This window comes from Podarcis cretensis (genome assembly GCF_951804945.1).
Source record: "Podarcis cretensis genome assembly, chromosome: 4".
Taxonomy (NCBI): domain Eukaryota; kingdom Metazoa; phylum Chordata; class Lepidosauria; order Squamata; family Lacertidae; genus Podarcis; species Podarcis cretensis.
The window spans coordinates 43,533,475-43,553,745 of NC_137173.1; the positions used below are offsets into that span (position 1 = coordinate 43,533,475).

Genomic DNA, 20,271 nt, shown 5'->3' on the forward strand with positions numbered 1-20,271 from the left:
TGGCCACTGTGAGAACAGGATACTGGAATGAATGGGCCATTGACTTGATCCAGCTGGCTGTTATATTCTTATTTCATCAGTACTGTGTCTTGGAATAATCTTGAGACTAGAACATTGTGCTGTACATGTTACTTGCACATACCATAACACACACATTTTCTAGGAATTTAGTTATATTCATTATATTTATAACCAAGCTAAAAGCAATGTTCATGACGTTTTGGGCACTGGCCATACCTAGGCCTGCTTAGCATCACTGAGGAGGCTGCCACATCTGCCTGCTGGGACCACATTGCATTGCCCCTCTTCTACATAATTTTGGGAAATGCTTATAAGCATTTATCTTCAACTGAGGAACACTAGATTACATACAAAGCTTATAACATCCTCAGACCCTCCAAGTGTCCCTATTTTCCAGGGACAGTTCTGGATTTACAGAAGCTGTCCCTGGTTTCTGATTTGATCCCAGAATGTCCTGTTTTTCCTTAGGGTGTCCCTATTTTCATCGGTGAAATTTTGGAGGGTATGGAGTTATCTGACCCCCAAGCCAAGAAGTATCTATATAACCTTTAGAAGACATCTGAAGGCAGTCCTATATAGGGTAATTTTTTAATGTTTAATGTTTTATTATGTGTTTATATACGTTGGAAGCCATCCAGAGTGGTTGGGGCAGTCCAGTCAGATGGGCAGGGTAATTAATAATAATAATTAATAAATTGTAATAGGACATCCCTATTTTCATTGGAGAAATGTTGGAGGGTATGCACCTTTTCATCTAGTCTACAGCAAAGTCTTGCTATCACATTCACCGCCACAGTAGCAATCACCTGGAAGAAATGTAACAGTTGATGGGAAATATACATTTTGATGAAAATATAAGATCTCTGTCATTCAATTTTTCCACTCGTTTGATTCAGCCGTGGTGACACGAGGAAGAACTGCTGTGCAAACACTTGTTACTGATCAGATATGACATTACTTCTGACAGAATATCAATTACATCTCGATAGGCATGACTGCAGAAACCTGGCGTTTGATGCATTCTTATAATTTTGTACTTCCAGAATTTGAACTTTCGAGAATCTCCTTTGTGAAACAATCTATATTTGCCTGTTTATTTAAATAATTTGTTAGCCACTCTCAGAGCAGCTTGCGGATAAACAGATTATGGAACTTGATGTGTTTCTTTAGCATGTTTCCAAGGGTGGAAGACAGATGGTCCTTAATGTCTGTCCATTCTCATCTAGACTTACATTCAAATGCACATTTAAAGTTCTAAATGGCTTGGGATCCCCAGGCCATGAAGGAGCATCTCTTCCCTATGCAATCTATATTAGAGGCACATTACTTCACAGTAGCAGGGGATGTGTTGGGGCACATGGAACCACCCACCAGACAGCAACATCTATTACCAAATCAACAGTGATAATGGCAGGTATTTTATAAGTCAATTATAATTTCATTCTCAAACACACATAATTCAATATTTTTGCTTCCATGCAACAGGTTTTTGTAAGGGCAAAAAGATTCATCTACTGTCCCCCCCCCCCCATTTAGGTTGGTGTAAAATAGTGGGAAAGTGTGTGAGCAAAAATCCAAAAATCCTTGATTCAAGTCTTTCTTCCGTCAATTGTCCTCATGATGGCCTGAAGCAAGCCACTAGCTCCTCATCCTTTTTTCATGACATGACTTACCTTCCAATGATACTTTAAGGATTGCTATGATAAAGCATGCAATATACTTGCTTCTTATATCACTCCTACTAGATGTCAATATAATGTAATATAGAAGAATGGGGCATCCCCATCAGTTTTATTGAGGTCATCTGTTGGTTTGTAAGGCAAAAGGTGGCAGCCCAGTTCCCATTAGTTCAGGCCAACTTAACCACAATTCTTACCACCACCACATCACATTACTAAGTGCAACAATGATTAAATGGCTTTTAGATGTTGCCAACTCTTGACTTAAAAAACAAAACAAAACCCCCAAACCCAAATTCCAAACATTTAAATAATTTTCAGTAGTGGCCTTATTGTTATGCTAAATTATAATATTTTTCTGCATTCGTATAATCACTTTTGCCTTGAAGCATATGAGTCAGCCATAGATTAACAACTGAGACATGATCACTTCTAAGCAAATTAACCTTTTCTGTCTGGGCTAAATTTTCTATTAATATGAAAATCAGCTGCAATTTAATTCCGGTTTGCTTGCATGTGTGCTTTAATTTCAGAACTTATATATTTCCTCAGCTGCACTGTGACTGTACACAGGCATCTACGACAGCTGAGGATGTTATGGGGAAGAACTTTCTGACAGTAAATGCTATTTGGCAGGGAAATGGACTCCCTCGTGAAGTTATGGACTCTCCTTCACCTAAGAGTTTTTTTTAGCAGAGGTTGGATAGCCATCTGTCATGGATGTTATAGTTGAGATTCCTTCTTTGCAGGGGGTTGGACTAGATGACCTGGAGTCCCTTCCAACTATGATTCTATGTGAGATCAAGAGCCTTCAACCTACAGCTGGCAGAAATGACCAGTGTAAAGCTTCTCCTGGCAACTTTGGTCCTCTTCATTGGTCCATTTCATTGGATCATGCACAAGGAGGCAGGAGGTTTCCACTTATCTCCCCATCTGTCCACCTTTCAAAGAATTGTAATGTTGGAATGGACCCCAAGGCTCATCTAATCCAAACCCCTGCACTGCATTTAACAGACATTTCATTCAATCGGCATGACTAATTTAGGTTGATTAATTTCCATGGGTGTACTCTTATAGGGATGCATTGAATACAACTGCTGCATAAAGACAAAGTAGTCTAAATCATGAGTGAGGACATTGCCCAGACACAAAGAGCGCAGAGGAAAAACAAGGGACCAGCTGAACTGTTTGTTTTCTCATTTTCATAGCTGCCACTTGCTCAAGGCCAGTACTAGAAAAACCTAGAAAAGAAAATGAAAGAGACTTATAATTTATAATGCATACTTTCATGAATTGCTTGGGGCATTTGACTAATTTCAAACACTTTCCTGAAATGCTAAGCTGCCCTGCGTATGAAGTGTGCTAAAAATCACTGCTCCAAAAATAAAGTGTCATTATAGGTTGCTTTTCTCTTGTGTTATTTACCTGTTTTGTTTACATTTTGCTGCTGTTGAGTTGTTTCGCAATATTATCAGATTTTATTAATTGGTTTGATAGCTGAGACCACCTTCATAGACCTGTTAGTTAAATACTGCACCATAACGCCAAGCTATTGCACACTGCTGCATAGCATTAAAGTGCTTTTTAAAATGCCCTTGACCTCATTAAAAATAACAAGACCTCTTTACAGCTTTGCAAGCACTTAGCTAGGCTGAAGGGTGTTGTAAAGAGGGTGGAATATATTATGAAGTGCCATACAAAGTCTAAACTAGGTAGGCAATTAGTGAACTAATAAGGGTGCAGAAGTATTTCCTTGGAAACTGTTAATTTTTACATCGATAAGTAATTATCATTTGTGCTGGTAACACAGCATAAATTCATAGCTCGTGCTGGTCTAATAGCATGGCTCAGAAAAATAACAAAGGGATTTTAAAGATTGTAAATGTAATCTTATTGTGAGAAACATGGAAATATAGAAGCCCAAATAGGGGGGAATCAATTAAGAAAGATTAGCACTTCTTATAGCAGCAGTATCTCAAAATATATAGAATGCTACTTCCCCTGTTATTATCTGGGGTAGTGAGGGGAACTGATATTAATCCAGTCCTCCAGTCTTGGCACTGTCTTGTCTGTGAGCTATTCTGCCCAGTATACAAAGCACTGAACAACCTGTGACTCAAGCACTGTACCTGAAGAAAAGTGTCTTTTCCAGTATTGCCCCACCTGATTATTAGCTGCGGGTGCCCTGCTTGTTTTCACACCAGTGGCTAAAGCTGACGGGGCATTTTCAGTAATCTCCTTAGGTTCAATAAAGCTTACTACCAGGTAAATTTGTATAGTATTCCCTGGTCTTTCACAGTTTTCATCTCTGTATAGAAATCTCCAGACTGCTCTGCAGAAGTTTTGAAGGTGTTCCATGACTTACGAATGTAGGAAGAAATGTAACAGAAATATTTTCTGTTGAAAAGGCTTTCTGACCTTCATTCTGAAGGGAATACATTCTGGTGCCTGGAAGGACTATTGTGCTTCACAGCTGTATTTGCTGTGCCAACATGTTTAAAATGCTTCAAAGGGATGCATCTCACTGCAATACTCAGAGCAGACCCACTGAAATCAGTGGAGGTACTCTGCGTATGACTCAGGGTCCAATTAAAATTCTCTCCCTCCTGGGCTTCTCAGGGCAGTAGTCACCCATACTCTTACAAGTTTAGTGGCTGGGAGAGCTGGGTTGAGGGACACCCCACCCCCAATACTTGGTTCAATTTGTTTTTGGATGTTGTGTTAGGCTGCAATCCTAAGCCCACTTACATGTGAGTAAGCACCTCTGAATTCATTTGGACTGACTTCCTGGTTAGGACTGCAGTCTTAATTTGATAAATTCACTTGCAGCTTGTCTTACGCAAAAAGAGGGCATGTCTCTGGAACTGTTAAAGCATTCTGTAGATCTCAGGGTGGAGGAGATGATTTAATTTTTTCTATATTTCCTTGCTTGTTCTTAGGCCGATGGTGGCATGTGGAACGTTCAAAAACAGATCTTGCACTTTCAGAGGTCAAGAGCACTGTAAATACAATAAATATTCCAGTCTGAGACACACATTTATTATTCGTAATTTTTTTAGCCTGTATTTATATGCTCTTATCAAAAAACTGTTCCTTCAAGAGCCAGAAGCTATATCATATGAGAAAAATGAGAGAGAAGTGAAGAGGTCACACAGGTTTGCGCTATCATAACATGGCAAATATGAAGCAATACATTTTAAATAAAAATTGTCATGCACTGTTGTGATAAGAGAATAGCTGCTTATATTAGAGGAAATTATTCTTATACAATATAGCTCTCCAAGCTCATAAAAGGGCCTGTGCTAAGCATGCAGTTCCTCATGCAGCAATTGGAAAAATGCTATTGAGATAATAAAAAGTATGTGTGAGTGAACAGTATGGCATGTGTGAGCAACCTTTCCCTTCAATCTGCATTAATAGTTACACTGAGTAAGGTGCGTGATCCCATTACAACATAACACAGTCTTATGAAATCCAATGATACTTTTTGCAATATGCTGCCTTTTCTTCTTGCTTTGACAAGAATAACATTCAAATGTCCTCGCTTACAATAACTATACATGCATGGCTGGGGGGGGGGGGAATCTAAAACTCTATATACCTGCCAAAATGTTCCCACCCCTAATACATACTGATAATGCTGCTGCTGATACTACTACTACAAGTACTAGTAATACTACTAGTAGTTGAGTTACTAGGAGCAGCATCAAAAGAAGAAACATGAATAAGAGTAGTAATCTAATAAATACTGATAATACCACTACTCCATAAAATTTATGGAGGTATATATTATATAAAAGCCCTGTAATTTAGGTCAGTATAAACCAAGCTTCCTCTGTGAATATCCTGATGGATTCACCTTAATGGATTTTGTTGGCATAGACAGCTCCTACTAGACATAGGAATAAATACTGCAGAAAGTTTGCTTAAAAATACCTCTTTTTTCATTGATGTCCAGATAGTTGCAAATAATAGATTCCCTTCTTAGCCGTAGTCTGTCCCTTGATGGAATCCTGTGCAATATTAGTTTCTCAAACATGTTAATGAATACCAGCTTTATATCTGTTGTTTTACCAATGATCCCAGATATATGGAATAATTTTGTCCTCCAAACAGAAACAAACCCAAAACAAGACCATTCTCTTGACAGTTTAAAAGAATAAAATATTTTCCAGTTTCTCAGTAAACACCCCACCTTCTGAATTTTTGATGTGGGGTAGATCATCCAGTGAGACTTCATAACACAGTGAGGAATTTCTTCTGTAACTTGAAACTCAAAGAAATGCAGAAGACCTAAATAATAGGTCCTGTTTGTGGGCTTCCCATAGACACCTGGCTGGCCACTGGGAGAAAAGGATGGGCCTTTGGTCAGGTCCAGCAGGACTTTACTTGTGCTTTTAATATTTTAGCCTAACCATTAACAGTGCATTAAAAAAAACCAAAAAACCATTCCATTTTATAACTTAAGACGTGCAGTTGAGAAAGAGAATTACTCGTTTTCAAAGAAGCTCCAGATTTTCCCTGCCAGAGAGAATTACGCAAAAGAAGCATTGAGTACATCTGCCTTCTTTCCATCTTTTAGTTCATAAATAGAATGTGGTGGTTTCTTTATATATCTTGGCTTGCAACATCTGCATATTTTTGCTGTGGGAAGTGAAAGTGTGTGGGGGGGGGGGAGAAAGAGAGGCCAGGAAAACTGTTTTCACACCAAATTCTACCCCCCCCCCAATCCATGCCCCAAGCTATCATCTCAAACATATCTTTCAGCCTGGCAAACAAACAACTATCTAAATTCTAACAAAATGTCAACATGAGAGGATTTCCTGCATTGTATTCCTCATTGTTCTCCCCTTCGTTCCATTCATTTTGAATTTCAGTTGAACTAGGATAAATTCTATAATTTATTTATTTGAGCACGCACAGTTTGTTCTGGTACCTTTAATTTGTTCACATATTCCTTTCTACTGCATAATGAGGCACCTAAGACATTGGAATAACCTGCTGGGTTAGGTCAAAGGTCCATCTAGTCTAGCACTCTGTTCTCACAACGGACAACCAGATACATATGGGAAGCCCACAAGAAGAAGCTGAGTGCAACAATACTCTCCCTACATGAGATTTCCAGTAACTGGCATTAAGACGCATACTGTCTCTATCAGTGGAGGTAGAACACAACCACCATGGCTAGTAAGCATGCAAATGGGAAGGGAACAAACTAGTTGTAATCATATTGTGATTGACTCCAGATTATTTGTGTATGGTGTTTTGCTGATTTGCACATTTGCTATGTATGGATGCATCAACATTCCTATTTTGCAAAATAAGAACAGACCTGCTATGTCAATGATCCAGTTTTCCAGCATCATGTTCCCCAAAGCAGCCAACCAGTTGCCTCTGGGAAGTCCATAAGTGGAGTATAAAGGAAATGGCTCTCTTCAGCATAGTTCCTCAGCTACTGATAGTTGTGTCCTCCATGAATTTGTCTATAATCTCCTTTAAATCCATCTAAGGTAATAGTTATCACATCTCAGGGCAACAAATTTCAGAAATTAATTCATGCTTATGAAAACTCAGAAAGTGTAAGCAACTGAAAAAGTGAATGCAATTGCTATAATAAAAAAGGTAAAGGACTCCAGATGGTTAAGTCCAGTCAAAGGCGACTATGGGTGTGGCACTCATCTCGTTTTCAGGCTGAGGGAGCCAGTGTTTGTCCACAGACAGCTTTCCGGGTCATGTGGCCAACATGACTAAACCACTTCTGGCACGATGGAACACCGTAACGGAAACCAGAGCGCAAAGAAACACCGTTTACCTTCCTGCCACAGCGGTACTGATTTATCTACTTGCACTGGTATGCTTTTGAACTACTAGGTTGGCAGAAGCTGGGACAGAGCAACGGGAGCTCACTCTGTCGCAGGGCTCAGTGGTTTAAACCACAGCACTACCTATGTCTCTAATTGCTATAATAATACATTTTCAATTGAAAGAGAACAGCACATAATCCTTACATTAGCCAACTCAGTCTTGAATATTCCTTTATAAGCTGAAGTTTCACCACCCTAGTAAAGTACTCTCATTAAAGTTACACTAGTGCGTGCAGGATTTTTGGTGATCAACTGGATTATGAATAAATCAATTGACAATATGGCATATTGGCTTAATTCAGATGTCAGGTTAAACCGGGAATGTCATGAAAAGGATGAGGTTGAATGACTTCTGGCACTGTGTTCTCCCTTCTCCTCTCTCCTCCTCCATTGTGACTGCAAGGAGACAGGAACCTTTCTTTTTCAGTTTCAACCACAGTAACATTATGCTCAAACTTGAAATCATGGTTAGTTCAAACAAGTCATCTTCATAACCCACATGAAGTTTGAAGGTTTTTTTTTAATAAAAAAAATACACAATAAAAAAGATTAATCACAATTAATCAGAGAGGTTTGGATAATACAGTTAATTATAAGAAGTCACAGCTAATTAAAAGAAGAAGAGAAGCAAAACTGCACTGAAGGGGGGGGGGGAATCCAGGAGCCCAAGGCTTGCCTAGGCTTCTTCCGATCATGATAAACCATGGTTTACTGTGACATCTGAAAGCAGACAAACAGTATAGTTTTTTTGCAAGCTGAAGTGACTATAATGACCTTTCTGATAGAGTGGGGATGTGCAGAAGTTATTTAGGAAGATTTAATACAGTTAAGCCAAGAGCGAAAATCTTAATGCTCCAGCAATTATTTTGATAATTAATTGGCAGATAATTTAGACATACAAACTGGGAAATTTACAATTATACTTCAGGCAGGTTTTCTGAATGACATCCAAGTTACTGATCACAGTCTTCTCGAAAACTGCTGGTTGAAATGAATTTGCTTGGTGATTATCACAGTCTGCGCAATAGAGTGTATCTCAAATATGCAGGGGGTGAAACAGAATTAATGAACCATAGAAAATGCTCGGGTTTTTTAGTTGCAACTATAATAATATCTAGATGGATGCTACTTACCTGAAATTGAAGTGGTTGAAAATATACTTTCTCTTTGAATTATTTATTTTCTCAAGCCAATAGTCGCACATCCCCAAAGCAACTTACTAATTTAGCCATGTTTTTCCCAGTGCTCACTTCATTCCCTGCAATGAGAAAATCAGGCAGGGGGGATTGGCACCATCTGTATCAGAGGACTGTAAGGAGCAGCAAAGTGATACCAGAGTTAAGTAGTTGGGATTGTTCTGGGACTATGTACCTGGAAACAGGGAAATACTGAATCTGACTTGACCCAGTCATAATTGAAGGCTTGGAAGATGGATTGCTAAGCATCTATCCAACTACAACTGGAAATGTAGTTGAGAATGGGTAATTGCCCTTTTAATTCCCTCTGTATTTGTGACACCTTTTGCATTTGGGCTGCCCCTATAAAATACCAAAGGAAAATGTTGAAAATAAAGTGCATACTTTTCTTCATGAAAGTTTCCATTGCACTTTGCAGAATTGACATTTAGGCTGCATTTCTAAAACCACTTATTGGGAAGGAAGGCCCATTGACCTTAATAGGTCATACTTCTTAGTAAACATGCTTTAGTCGATTGTTTCATACTCCCAATTTCTCTTGAGCGGTGGTGGGAAGTTTCGGGTGAACTAGACAGGCCCAGTTTCCTTCGCAAAAGTGCAGTGCAATGGTAATCAATACCTGTTCACAAATGTACAGCTTGAGCAGGTAGCAAGCAAGCCGGCACATCAACAGGCAATGTGAGTCCCAAAGCAGTATCAGCATACTTGAAGCCTCAAGAGAGCATTTGCCAGTTTCATTAATAAATTACAGGAGGGCAAGAACAGCTTGTGCTCGCAACATACAGCCTAGTCACTGAGGAAAATGCTAGTCACTGAGGAAAATGTTAAACTGGGAAGCTCAAACCGTAACTAAGAAGGTGGCTCTGATAATAATTTTCAATATGATGACACCATATCATCATTGCAATGCTTTACTTTCAAAACTAATTTATTTTCACTCAGTAGAAACAGTAGATCCTGGAAACTTAGGGTAAGGGTATTCATGTTAAATCATTTCAGGTAAGACATATGGGTGTCATATTTTGTGGCCAGAAGGATGTGAAGACCACTGCTCTTGTGCAAATGAGAAACATTGCTTAATTTCATTCTTTAAAATAATATAGTAGCTAACTTATAACCTTTAAAAAGAGAAGTATTGCATCTTAAAACTAAGAAACATGTACTCTGACATGAAACGCCTATTTTAGCCCAGATCAGGGCAGCTTCATTGTGGTGGCTCATTGTGGTGGCTCATTGATGATATATTCCAGGGCTGAGCACTGGCATTCAAACAGATCCTTGTCAAGCCATGGCTCAGATTAAGCCCTGAAATCATATCTACAATAGTTTCCCCTCCATTAAGGTTTAAAAATTGTTTCAGAAAGCCATTTACAGGGGGAAAGCAATGTGAAAGGCAGACTTCCCATGGCTCCCAGGTGGTCCCATTCTGCTACTAAATTACTAATGCAAACAAAAGTACCAGAATTGTCACCTATTCATTGGAGGAGTTAGGCTTTACTGTCACCTCCTGATAACACCATTTAGCAGAGCATATTTTACACCAAAACTTATTGGCCAGTACATATAGTTCTCTGGAAAAACCGTCTGCAAGGCCATTACCCTGCCTGAAGCCATTACCGCTTTGCCTAGATCCAAAGGCATTTGCAATATCTACAAACAATCAAGCAACGGTCAAAGACGCAATTCCAACCCCTGGAATTCAAAAATCCATTTCAAATAGAAGAGTGCTGTAATCGGTACAAAAATGATTAGATTTCACACATCCACGGGACTATTTTGACAATTTAGCCCTTTGAAATCTGTAGGAATAACCATCGTGCAAACAGAGAGGCATCAGCTCTGCATGATTCAAGTCTTAGATCTTCAGCTAAAATCCAAATAAAACAACCAAACGTGGAATTGTTCATCTTTCTGATATGCTTTCTCATATGTTCTACAAAGACACAGAAGCCTTTTTCTGTTTCATGATTTCTACTTTTATTTCAGTTTATTCCACAACATACTGATTAATCTTATTATATGGCCCCAGTGGGTTCTATAGCTTATAGTTAGAAAATGGTTCAATAGTCTGCTTTGAAAGATGGCAGTGCGGGAGAGGTAAGTTATAGGATAGTCCATGCTGAACTTGGTGTAGAAAGATTTAAAGTGACTTGTTTTGAATGAATTAAATGTCTAACAAGTGCATAAAAAATAAAGGTAAAGGGACCCCTGACCATTAGATCCAGTTGTGACCGACTCTGGGGTTGCGGCGCTCATCTCGCTTTATTGGCCGAGGGAGCTGGCGTACAGCTTCCAGGTCATGTGGCCAGCATGACTAAGCTGCTTCTGGTGAACCAGAGCAGCGCACGGAAACGCCGTTTACCTTCCCGCCGGAGCGGTACCTATTTATCTACTTGCACTTTGACGTGCTTTCGAGCTGCTAGGTTGGCAGGAGCTCACCTCGTAATGGGGATTCAAACTGCCAACCTTCTGATCAGCAAGTCCTAGGCTCTGTGGTTTAACCCACAGTGCCACCCGCGTCCCTTAACAAGTGCATAAAACTGTCTAAATTGTCTTGCGGATGGGGGAGAAAAAGGACTGCCCTCCCACCAGCTGGATTAAATTCCCCAGCCCTGCTTTATAACATGAGGAGGATATGAGATGTGGCCTAGGGAAGGTGGGGTTGGGGTGTAGTCTGTAGGGAATGCTGGGTACTGGGCTGAGAGTCCTGGCATGCCGCACTTGGCCCAGAGACCTAAGGTTCACCATCCTAGTTGCAAGCATACCACGGAACCCAATTTGTGATTTGTCACTGGCAAGTATGAATCTGTTGGCGTGATGAGTGACTATGAGAGATTATAGCATCCTAACTGCAATATCTTTACTAAGAACAAGATGGGATCCTGAGCACAAATTCATGACTCCTCAAGGCACTCTCCATAGCAGTAGACTATGAAAAGATCACAGTGTTCAAAACAAACAAAAAGAGGGCTGAGAATGTAGACCCTTCAGATTTGAGTGATGATATTATTATTTTCTGTGAGACCCGCAGGAAGGCATGAAGGCTTGCTTTATCAGATTGGTAAGTGAAAGAGACTAAAAATGAGACTAGCCCCCTTTACCAAAGCAGGGCTGTGTGGGAATTAAACCAAAATGAGAACCATTGATGAGTGCCATCAAGTATTGTAATGGTGAAAGGGGGATTCTGAGAGCTGTGGGACTCTGGGGGTGGGATAAGAACCCCTTTGAGGTCCATACAAGTGTCACACTCAGACTCTTAGCATGCATAGTGAATCAGGTGTGTCTCTCTCAGACAAGTAGGTGCTGGCTGGTGGCATGCTGAAACATCTACAGCTTATGCTCAGAGCACATGTGGGTTGCTCAGATTCTACAAGCCAAAAGGAAGTGGAAAGCTTTAGCCTATGTTTACACAGGTTCCAGTTCTCATTGCACATTTATGTTACGATATGCTAAACAAAGTGTGGTTTTCCCAAGCATCTGTGTCCTGCCTCCTTATTTTTGGCTGCAGGTGCAGTGTGTATTGAGCAGAAACGAAACCAGTTTTGTGCAGACTCAGACTCTGTATAAGTGCTACCTGTTCATTTTCTGCTATATTGTGGCAGCAGCATAAGACTGCAATCTAAACTGTAGCGGTACTGATTAAACCTAAGCATAGCTGAAGATTAATGTGTAAGGTTAGATGGAACCGAGGTGAACACATAACAGATGATTTCATGCTGTTCTAATACTGAACTATGTGAAAGCATGAGTATATGGAAAAGTATGTAATGTACTTCAAGTATCTGGGCCTGCAAACCCTGAAGAGGCATCACTGCAACAGTTCTAGCTGAATGAGTTCTAATTTGCCACTCAAGAGGCAACCTACCAAGTAATAACTATGAGAATTGTACAGTGCTCCTAATGCAATGTACTGTAGCTCTGTTTTTAAGCCAACGGCTGAAATAATTGCATGCCAACTTCATCTAAATGTCTACTTGCTATCTAACTATTTTTTAAAAATTCAAATAATCATACATACTAGTAAAGTTAAGGAGATCCTACAAATTTAAAACAAGTGATACATAAATTCCTTCACTCATAATCCTTAGGCACGTCTCCCATATGTTTGTGCTATAGTGATTTTAATGTCCTAAAGCAGTTTCTGGGAAGAACTATAGCTCAATAGAAAAACATATACTTTGCAAGCTGAAGATCCAAGGTTCAATCTCTGAATTTGTTAAATAATCAGATCATAATGTTGAGAAAGACCACTGCCCAAGACCCAAGGATTCTCACCCAGTGTACAACAGCTTCCTGTATATAATTTTATTATTTTACTGCTGTCATTTAAAATTTTAATGCTATTGTTTTCTGCTTATGATGTACAATTTCATTAGATCTTAATTATTTATTGTTCCTGCTGCTTTTATTAACAACAATGTGTATAAAAACAAATAACAGCAACAACTTCAATATTGCTTTTAAAGAAAAGCAGCCTATCAATATTTTAGAATGAATAAGGACCCTTTCCAATGTTTTATAATTATGTTACATGATAATTGTAAGTTTCTAAACTGACGTGAATATCTTGCATGAGAAAAGGAAGACGGGGAAAAAAATAATCATAGTAAACATTCACTTTTATTACAGTATTGCATAGATTTGAAATCACCAATCAGCAGAACAGAGAACTTAGTTTACACACTCACCCAGCCAGACATGCAGAATGGGCAAGGGTGCCAACTTGAATAAAATATGGGGTGGGGGCAGGTAAGCCCTGCCCCACATAATCAATCCCAAAACGTGGCACACATATCACTTGAATGGCAATTTTGCCCTCCCGCCTCCCTCAAATATTTTATTGGGGGGGGGGGTCGAGGGGACCTCAGCCCCTAGGAGTTGGCTCCTATGAGTACAAGTTGTGGGTGTGCCCCTTTTCATGTGCTCAAACATATGGTTTATGGGTATGGAAGTCTGCTGCATGTTGCAGAGTAGCTAATTCCACCCAAATTAATTTCTTTCCCAGTCACTACTAAGAAATAAAAAGCTAATATATCCCCCCCATTACAGAAGTGGGTGGAATTTACAGGTGAACTAAACCTTTCAAGGTGGTTAACTAAAGTCTTTCAAATTACAGGCAAACAGGCCCAGATACTTTTGTGCTGGACAGTTTAGGAAAGGTTTATAACTTTTTAAATTTTGCATGCTTACCATGGGTCAAGGAGCAGATTAGCCAGCCTACCACACCTTACCAGTTACTTTATCCTCTATCCCCCTTTTCATGATTTCCCTTAAGGTGGCTTATAAGCCATCAGGAAGAGTCAAGGCCTACAGCATTTTATCAGCCACACCCTCACCCAACTGCAGCCTATCCTGACTGATTGAGCTACCAGTGAGCAAACAGTTGGTCTAGTTTCTTCTCTATGTGGCCAATGGAGTCTTGCTTCCTGGGACAAGCAGTGGGTTGCCCCCCCCCCATTTGGGCATGGCTTCAAACACCAGTGGTGGGAGTGCACTGGAACCAGAGTAAATAGTAATGTGAACATCGCCTTAGTCTTGGTGCTTCATCACTCCACTTCCATCATCAGCAAAGACAGCTCAGTTAAGGGAAATGCAAATATGTGTGGACTGACATAGGAGGCTGCAGAGAGGTTGACCCCAAATAGGGTATTGCAGTAGCACAGCACAAGTAGCTTTGCAAACACTCATGGTAGTGTGCCATAAGGCTACCCAGGCTGACTTCAGTTCACGCTTTTGTCGTACATGTGGCCAAGTCTTCATGTTGTAGTGGAACTGAAATATGTAGGCTCCACAAGTTGAGAGGTGAACAGCCCTTTGTAACAGGGTTGGACTTCATATCCTTGCCATAATTTGCTATCCTCATTATTTCTTTTCTCAGCTTGCCCCTCTGCCAACTGTGGAAAGATATGATGATGATGATGATGCTTGGTGGTGATTTATTTTAAATGCATTATAAAATCCCACATAAAACATTCCACCCTCTAACTTTCCAAAGGAACAATAAAGAAACTAATAAAGAGGCGTTGAAAGTGTAGATGAAATGTGTGTTGTCAGCGATGGAGAGAAAGTGAAGGACTGGCAGTAGAAGAAGGAAATGTGCAAAGAGGTGAGAGACACTTAACAGCTAATGTTTTTTATTTAATATTCTTTCGTCTAGAGAACAAGTCCAAATCAGTTTATGCCTTTAGACTCATGCACAGGTCTCCCATCAACTATTAAAGGCATCCCCCTCTTTACAGGTTAGGTGTGGGAGCTCTTCCACTCCTGGTTCCTAAGCAGCTCCCATAAATCTGGCCTTTTGACTTGCTGCCTCACATAAGCAAAGCGGAGCATGTAAGAACCCAGGATTTATAGTGAATGACAAACTGAACATAAAGCAACAATGAGATGTCCTAGTAAACAGTGGTACATTTAAGAGACTATTAAGTAGGGTGCATTCCACTACTTCTCTATAATAATGCCCATATAGCACTTGCGGATGTTTAAAGCATGCCATACATTCTCAGGTTGTAATCCTTACAAGCCTGTACCAAGTGTGGTCCATATTATTCTCTCATTTTATAGATAAAGAAACAAGTCTGAAAGAAAGTGGCATAAGCAGCCTTATATTCCTGGGTTCTAAATCATGTGAGGAGCCTAACTGTGCGGAAAAGACAGATGTTCCACCACAAAAGTTTGGGGATTTGCAAGAACAGGGATCTAAAGGGTGTTGAGGGTCAAACAGGCTCACCCCTCTCTCCCCATCTCTCAATGATACTCCTGTGAAGAATGACTGAATGGGGGTAGCATTTACAGGACCATACGAGATATAATGAGCATTGCATGATGCTTAAAGAGGCTGGTGGATACATCCAAGATGTTTTTACATAAAGCAAGGCATTTCTGAAAACTATCAAAAGCTTCTGAACTTGAAAATAATTTATTCAAGTGAGAGGTTTCTGAATGCAAACAATACAAACAGAATAATGGCAACCAAATTACAGACATTTCTGTTGATCACCACTGGGTCTCCATTCATTTCACTGAAGCCCACCTCAAAATATGGCAGCTCCACCAGCTGAGGAAGTCTTCACATAGCTACATGGGTAACCAGTCTTCCAAGGGAGCTTCAATTTTTGGCAACTTTTCTTCACCAATGAAAAGTATAATGGTGCTTCATTCTAGGGCAGGGTACGGTTAAAGAAAATTACACTGCAGCTTTTTCTGTACTGAACTTGCACAGGAACATCTTACCTTTAAGTAGACTAGACAGCCAGTACTTTGAACTTAGGGACAGCTACCTATAGGCAAGTAATTGACTTGAACAAAATTTGGAGGCTACTAAAAGTCCCTGGCACATACCTTTATATTTGATACTTAGGTAATGTCTTCATAAAGTGTCTCATTATTCAAGGGCTGAATAACGAGATATCTTTAACATGGTTCCTCCTCCTCGCCATAATGTCTAGAACATCATGAGGCTCATCACCACCGTGACCTGGATCATAGTGAGTGCATCTCATCTGCAAACAATGCTGAATTTACGTATAAGCTACAGCTTAGGGACCCACTCTCTTGGAGCCCCCCCAAAAAATAAAGCGGAAAAAACTGGATGTACATTTCCAAATATAAGATAAAAAACAAATAAAATAAAACCTACACACAGCAACAGTGTTTTGTGTTGTGTAAGTAATGGGGCCTGCCTGCTAGCCTGCTCCCTAAAATATTCAGCACAAAAATTTGTTGTTGGCAGAGGACAACTGGACATATAAAAGGCCCCATTACCTTCAGTAGCTTAGGGCCTCATCAAACCTAAAACCAGCCCTGTCTGCAAATCATGCTCCTGGCTGCCAATTATATGATGGCTGCAATCACATGATGGAGGGAGACTTGTCCAGTCCAGCACAAAGTTTGCTCCAGCCCAGTTAGGAAAAGGGGAAACATGGTTTGCACTGGATTAATTCGTGTGCTTCTGTGATATATTTAGCAATTTATCAAAAACAACAACAGCAGCACTATAATATGATGTGGTGGTATTCACTATAAGATCTCCTTTCAACCTTTTATAAGAGAAAAACGTAAAGACGATAAGGAGATTCTGAGTGATACTGATATATTAGGACAGTAGAAAGGAAAGATTTATTACTTTTTCTGTGGGAAATGCAGAGAGAGAAAACAGTGCATTCAGCTCTTTCGAGTATAGGGCCACCTCAGTTACTGATCTACAGTGCAATCCTAAGCATGTCTACTCAAAAGTAAATTCTATTGAATTCAGTAGGGCTTACTTCCAGGTAAATGGGGTTAGGACTGCAGCCTTAGTCATCAGCCCAAGCCCTTGTGCATGCTATATATTTTTAATCAGCGGTGCTTCTAAATGTGGGTCAAGACGTTTTTTTTAAAAAATGCACTAATACTGTTCTCCCAATAGAGGGAAGCATCCTCAATGCAGTGTGCAAGAGGCTGCAATAAGCAGCATGGAAAAGAAAAGGGAAGACCCCCCCCCCAGGGTTAACATTCCTAGTACTTATTCAGAAAAAATGTTTTGAAAAATATTGTTAAACTCCGGGAACGTCTTTAAAGCATTGTTGAAGTAAAGTGCTTATAGGTATCAAATTTATCAGTCCTGCAGCTGCATTATCTCATTTTCCTTTTCACAGATTTAATTATTTCCCAATGAACAAAGGTTTTTCCAGTCTCTGGAGATGTCTGTTTTCTGCCAGTGCATTGCTATAACTAATATTTGGCTTTTAACCTCTTCAGAAAGCAGTAATCTAAGTGATCGATTATCTAACACAATACAACATATTTCTGCTTATTTTCCAGCTTGTGGCCTCAGAATAAATAAATCATTCTAAAAATAGATGTTGTTCATTATTAAACTCCCAAGCCATACTGAGAAAAGAGGTAAAACCAGGACTTTTAATAGAATATCAGTTAACCAGATGGGGAAACCAATTAAAGATATCTAACAAATAATGCCTGGTTTTAAATAATGCTATGGTAGGAAGATGGTGGTTCAATTAGTTATTTCCACCAAAATCCTGACTACAAGATGCCAGGTCCTTGTTTAGCTCAATGATAGCTCTAAAATTCTCTCTGACCATTTACTTTTTGGATATAAATAGGATGCCATTGCTGATACATTTATAGCTGTATGTTTATGCAAATAGTTTTTTTGGGATCTCTAGAATACTCCACCATCCTGCACACGGACCTTTTGAGCAAATGGGTATACTATATCTGGACTTTATAAAGAGAGAACAAGGATTCAAAAATGTGACTTAAATGGATTGTGTTTACAAACAACCTCCAGCTTCATTAAAAAGATACTGCAGAAAAACCTGGCATTTCATAAAAGCAATAAATTAGAGCAATTAACATCTACAAATGTTCAGTTTGGCTAAAATGACCATGTACAGGGCAGTGCTTGACATGAATTATGGTGAAATAAGTAGGGTGGTCCTTAATGAAATTCACAAGCTCTCCCCAAATTTAGCCACATATGCTCCCTGAAGCCTTCTGAAAACAGGAGCTACTACAAAAAGTAAGGGGACTAACCCCCTCTGTCCCCCCTCCCCAGTAATTCAAGCACCAGTGAAGAAACATCAGAGCAGCAGGCTACCCCTTAACATAAGTGTATTCCTGGTGACTGGGAGTTGGAATCTGATTTCATTTTAAAAAAGCCCTCTCCGATCTTGCAGATGTTTTAAGCACTTGTTTCCAACCCAATGTAACCTAAAACGAAAGGTGATTTGGTCAGAAGAGTCACCTGGGGACAGCTGGCCAAGCCCATTCATAAGAAACAGGACACAGTACATAAGGCAGGATCTTTGCAGAAGCTAGCCAAGTTTGCATCTGGCTTGTGTATGGATTGTGGACTACCTGGGAATTCTCTTTACCAGGTTTACGGCAACCTTCTTTTTGTCAAAAGCTACATGCCCTCAGGAGATGCACACCAGCAATGTGCAAGCCTGATGCCAGTGTTGGGCGGGAGCAGAGCCACAAGTGGATGGGTCCCCTTTATCTCTCTGCCACGTGCTTTTCTTTCTTTCTCCCCCCCCCCTTCCCTCTCTCTCCTTCCCCTCCCATGGATTCCTGGAAAAGGGGAAGGCTGCCAACTCTTAACAAAGTCTGAGAAGATGGCTATTGTTAAGTTGTGGGCAAACATATCAGACGACACAGCGATTCTTCAAACAGCTCTTCTTTATTCTGAGGCCAGAACAGAATTGACTGAAGGGCTCAGTCAGCCTGCTTATATAGAGCTCCAGTACCTTGCTACTGTAACAACTTTCTAAAACTATCCAATCACTGAACGTCACTTTTGATCCTTCATTTGCATACAAACTATCCAATCACTGAACGTCACTTTCGATCCTTCATTTGCATAACTATCTACAGTATCCCCCTGCAGGCCCAGGATGAGAACTTCAGTACATAACAGCTATTGAATCTGGGTCATGAGCTGCATGTGATGAGGCAGCCTAGGGCTGCCGGTTGCCCACTCCTGCTCTGTATGCTGCCTTGAATGGAAGAGAGGTGAGATACACATATATAAGAAAGGCAAGAGCTAGTTGCAAACCATATCATATCTACATGGTAGATGATGGGTGTTCTGAATGAGGCTGAAGAGTGAGACTGATTCTGACAGCAGTATAAAAGGAGGTTCTAGGGTAGAATTTTAAAAAGCCATTTTTTAAATGGCTCGACCTGTTTTCAGAATAACAGAGCATGTACTGCAGTAAACAATTTGCTTGCACTGCAAACACAAGGGGCAATTTCAATGAGGACATGGATCTATCCAGCTTTTTTCACTGGCTCCAGTTATAGCATTGAAGAAGGAGCAAAAAAACAAACACCAAACAATCCAACATCTGCATGCAAATCTGGCTAACTCATTTTCCGAAAGATAGAAACCATGAGAAAGATCAAAGAAGAGCAACAAAATAATTACGGGGCAGTAGGGATTTGCCTATAAGGAAGATTAAAAGAGCTAAATAAATATGTAAAGTTTGGCTAAGCGATATCTGAAGAGAGACACGCAAATCATCAACAAATATTTGATTGGTTTAAACACTTGGGACAGCAGGGAATTGCTTCGCCCAGATTGAACAGGTACAGCTCAAAAGATGAAATTAAGAAATGGAAAATTTAGGTAGAAGCAGAACTCAAAGCTAATTCTCCTGACAGTAAGTTGCATTAGTGGCCAGGCAATGTACTAGCAAATGTACAATGGGGGGGGGGGATTCTGCACTGATAGGAGAAGGGACCAGATGACCTACTGGGTCTTTCCAATCTCAAATATTTATGATTCCGTAATTAAGTATTATTAAATATAATTGCCTGTGCCCATGGTTGTCCCTCAGAAATCTTTGACTAATGCCTTAGGTCAGAAGTGTGCAATTATCTCCTAAATAAAGGTCTTTCACTTTCACTCATCCACTCTCCTGAAATTACCTTGCTGATTTCATGATTTACAAGTGCTTTCATAAAAACCACGTGTTTTGATCTTGCAGCATTTTAAAGCTTTGGAGA

At 40.0% G+C, this 20,271-nt stretch overlaps 1 long non-coding RNA gene across 1 annotated transcript; it reads right to left on the minus strand.

Annotated features, from left to right (window-relative positions):
• Positions 1-2,632: 2,632 nt before the first annotated feature.
• Positions 2,633-14,086, minus strand: LOC307214600. Its single transcript, XR_013838243.1, has 5 exons — positions 13,951-14,086; positions 8,698-8,822; positions 5,637-5,713; positions 4,540-4,699; positions 2,633-2,941 (listed from the first exon to the last, which is right to left on the minus strand). It is a non-coding gene; the product is annotated as an uncharacterized lncRNA (long non-coding RNA).
• Positions 14,087-20,271: the final 6,185 nt, after the last annotated feature.